Here is a 4,435-nt window from a genome sequence, read left to right on the forward strand (position 1 = left end):
CCAGTAGCTCCTGGTGATGAGCTGCACGGTCTTGAATCTGCCAAAGTGCCCAGCCATGGGTTCGTCATGGTGGGCTCTAATCACCTCCAACCTGAGGGCCCCCACTGGTACATAGACCTGCCCCCTGCGTACCAATACTCCGTTTTGATCTTGCAGGTGAGGCAGTATTGTACGGTTACCTGCTGACAACAGCATGAGTTGTTCCTGAGTCCACACATCTTCTCTCTGAGCCTCAATGATCTGGTCATGTAACCCGAGCTCATTGTCTACAACACACAGAGAGGCAGTAGGCAAGATGGTCTGACATACTACCTGCTCATTGGTCTTAAACTCCGGCTTGCGGGACAAGGCATCGGCCCGCAAGTTTGCCTTCCCTTCCACGAATTGCACTTTGAAGTTAAACCTGGAGAAAAACAAAGCCCATCGGATTTGACGCTGGTTTAACTTTTTAGCTGTTTGCAAGTGCTCCAAATTCTTGTGATCAGACCTGACCACGATTTGGTGCCGCGCCCCTTCTAGCCAGTGCCGCCACACCTCAAACGCCACCTTAATCGCCAATAACTCCTTCTCCCATATGGTATAGTTCTGCTCAAATGGTGTTAGTTGCCGCGAGTAAAATCCACAGGGACGCAAGGTCCCTGAGGAATCTCTTTGAGACAATACAGCCCCCAACGCGTAGCTAGAAGCGTCCGCTTCTACCACGAACGGTTTGTCTACATCAGGATGTGTTAGTATGTTGTCTGACTGAAAGCTAGACTTTAGTTGCAAAAACGCATCGTGAGCTTCCCGCCCCCACACAAATGGCTGTTTCTTACGCAGGAGCTGCGTCAAAGGCACCGTGAGCTTGGCAAAATTCGGGATAAACTCCCGGTAGTAATTAGCGAATCCTAAGAACCTTTGCACATCCTTCTTAGTCTTGAGCTCCTGCCATGAGTTGACTGCGTCAACCTTATGTGGGTCCATTTTAAGTTCCCTTCCTGACACTACATGACCTAGGAACTCCACTTCAGGCACATGAAAGACACACTTGGAAGCCTTGGCGAAGAGCCCATTAGCCCGCAGACGGTGCAGAACCTGCTTGACATGCTGACGATGTTCTTTCTCGTCCTTAGAAAAAATCAAGATATCATCCAAATAGATCACCACAAATTGGTCAATTAGGTCCCTAAACACATCGTTTATGAACCTCTGGAAGACCGCAGGCGCATTGCAAAGCCCAAAAGGCATGACTCGGAACTCGTGGCATCCGAAACACGTGTTAAATGCCGTCTTCCATTCATCACCTTCCCGTATTCTGATTAAGTTATACGCCCCCCGCAGGTCAAGCTTGGTAAAGACCTTAGCCCCTTGCACCCTTGATAGTAGTTCCGAGATTAAAGGTAGCGGGTACCTATCCCGAATGGTGTATTTGTTAAGGATTCGATAGTCGCAAACCAACCTGAGGTCCCCAGTCTTTTTGGCAACAAAGAATACCGGCGCCGCAGTTGGAGAGCTAGATGGGCGAATAAACCCCTTGGCTAAATTCTCATCTAGGAACTCACGTAAAGCTTGCCTTTCCGGTACAGTCAAGGCGTACAGCCTTCCTGCTGGCAATCTCGCACCTTCCGCTAGTTTAATGGCGCAATCATACGGCCTGTGCGGCGGTAACTTGTCCGCTTCCTTTTTACAGAATACATCAGAGAACTCCCCATACTCAGCAGGCACTCCCTCCATATCAGGCTGAGTAGTGTTCAGAGTACAACATTCCTGCCTCTTTAAGGTCAGCTTACGCATCACCCAGTCTACTTGTGGATTTACTACAGCTAGCCAATCCATCCCCAGGATCACATCGTATCTGGGCAAGCTGGTAATATCCCACACAAACGTCCCCGTTACTCCCTGTACTTCCCACATTACTGCTGAGGTCTCATGGTTAACCACCCCAGTCTCCAGCAGTCTCCCATCCGCTCCTTCCACCCACACGTCGCATGCCTTGCGCACTATAGGAATGCCATGCTTCCTAGCAAACTCAATATCCACGTAAGAGACCGTAGCCCCTGAGTCCAGCAGTGCCAAAGTAGAAACAAGTTCCTTTCCCCCAACAGATAACGTAATGGGTACGAAAACATGCTTCTTCCCCTCAGTTGACTGCTTTAAAAGCCCTAATGCGTTGGACTCACGTCGACTAGGGCTGGCCTTTTCCCGAAAGCTGGGAAGGTTTCACATTACAGTTTTTGGCAAAATGCCCAGCATTCCCACAGTACAAACACAACCCCAGCTGCCTCCTACGGTTCTTTTCTTCTGTAGACAGCTTTTTAAAGACCCCAAGCTCCATAGGCTCTTCCCCCATTACCACAGGTGCCTTGGTTACATGCATAGGTGGAGCACACATTGCTTTCAAGTGCTTACGGGACTCGAACCTGGCGTCCAAACGCAGCACTTTAGCTACTAAGGCATCCCAATTTTCGGCCGGCTCCAAGCGTGCCAATTCGTCCTGGAGATAATCACTTAAACCAGCAGTAAACAAAAGCATGAATGCATTTTCCCCCCAGTCCAGCTGGTGACGGTACAAATTAAACTTATTTAAGTAATCCAAAACAGTCCCCTTTTCCTGTTTCAGCCGATACAGAGCCCACCCAGTACGGAGGGGATCCCCAAAAGTGTCAGTTAGTAGCTTCTTGAAATTATTCAAATTGTCCTTGACTGGGTCATTTCCCAAAATCAAATTGGTGGCCCATTGTCCTGCGGGACCAGTCAACAAACTCAAAATAAATGCCACCTTGCTAGTGTCCGTAGGGTAAGCTTGAGCACTGAGCTGGGAAAAATAAAGCTCAACTTGTGCCAGAAAAGTTGGCAGTTTGCACCTGGATCCGTCAAAGCGTTCAGCGGTCAAAACATGTCCTTTAACAGAATGAGCTACTTGAGTAGCATTAAAAGCCATTTGTAATTGCTCAAATCTAGCCTTTAACTCATCCATCGTCTTCTTGACGAGATTTATTACTGCAGTAAAACTTTTTTATGGGCGTTGGGCAATCTGTCAAGGACAGAACGCCACAAGATCAAAGATAACAGAGTTTATTGGATTTACAGAACTCAAAATGCCCGTAAAAGACAAGGGCTAGGCAACATTAGCCTTAAAAAGCAAAAAGGGGCAAGAAAAACGTTCAAAAGATAAACCGGATTAAACCGGAGTTTAATCCGGGTAAAATCAAAACAGCTTGCTTCAGCCTGGGAATAAACAAACAGAAGCTGGGGAACAAAGAGTTCAAAAGAATGTAACTAATTGGCAGCAGATGCCTCTCTGCTGCCAGCACTATGTTTTGAGTAACTTAGAAGTCACTCCTCCACACAGCAGGCAAATTCCCAATATAAACACAACAGCCGAGGATTGAAGCAGTAGCATAGTCCCAGTTCTTTCCGAAGGTCGATAGGCAGAAGCAGACGTTTGTAGTTCACCAAGTCCAGGTAGGAGAATCCGAGCCCGTAGTCAGTTCAGTCCGTAAATCCAGAGTAGCAGATGGCGTCCGTCAAGAAGACGACGGAAGGTCAAAGCTATTGAGATTAAGCAGAGGTTGCACAAACAAAAGCCCACACAATTCCTCCCGCCGTCTGAACCCAAATTCCAAAACAACTTACGTAATCAGCACACGAAACACACCCGTCTTCAGGAAAACGTCCCACACAGATCCCAAGCGTTTGTCCAGATTACCTTGCCCAACGCAATTTGCTATTGCTCCCAAACCCCATTTTATGCCAGTTACAAGTCCTCATCACTATCAGCTGTTCTCCTTAACCCGGGCGTTTCCTCATCACTTTCCTCATCAGAACTGGAACACCTCTGACTACGCCCCACAGCATCCCCAGCTGTGGATCCCGTCCCATCCCTCCAGCTTGTCCATGGGTCTAGTCCTGAAGGTCCCCAACCATCTTCCATCCCATCATTGCCAGTGGCACCCAATTCCTCCCTTACCCGAGTCCAATCCATCTCATCCTCTTCCGAGCTAACCAGCTCTTCCTCCATTCTCTCCGTAAACCCCTCAAAAGACTCCTCGTCAGATGGTTCTGCAAAGATATCTCGCAGCCTCTTTCTTTCTCGCTCCTCGAGAGTATCTGACTCTCGAGGAGTCTTACGCCCACGTCTGCCAGTAGCAGAGCCATGAGGCTCAATCATAACAAAAATGCATGTAAAGGGTGTGAGAAAAAGATTTTAGGAAAAGTTTCTATTATAAATAAATGATCTATATTAGAAAAGGGGTATATTTTACACCAGTGATTCTCAAACCCTGATCCTCCAGGTTTCTTGGACTTTAACTTCCAGCAGTTGAACCTTTTATTTGCCTGAAGGGGAGGCTATGCTCTTTGGCTGTATTGCCTAGATAATGGGAAAGTCCATTATCACAACAGGTTAGGTTTCAGCTCTCTTCTTGAAGAGACAGATAAAACCTAACCTATTGTG

At 47.6% G+C, this 4,435-nt stretch overlaps 1 long non-coding RNA gene across 1 annotated transcript; it reads right to left on the minus strand.

Annotated features, from left to right (window-relative positions):
• Positions 1 to 3,038: 3,038 nt before the first annotated feature.
• LOC134298789 (uncharacterized) lies at positions 3,039 to 4,193 on the minus strand. Its single transcript, XR_010005871.1, has 2 exons — positions 3,950 to 4,193; positions 3,039 to 3,531 (listed from the first exon to the last, which is right to left on the minus strand). It is a non-coding gene; the product is annotated as an uncharacterized LOC134298789 (long non-coding RNA).
• Between the last annotated feature and the right edge of the window lie 242 nt (positions 4,194 to 4,435).

This window comes from Anolis carolinensis, chromosome 4, assembly GCF_035594765.1.
Source record: "Anolis carolinensis isolate JA03-04 chromosome 4, rAnoCar3.1.pri, whole genome shotgun sequence".
Taxonomy (NCBI): domain Eukaryota; kingdom Metazoa; phylum Chordata; class Lepidosauria; order Squamata; family Dactyloidae; genus Anolis; species Anolis carolinensis.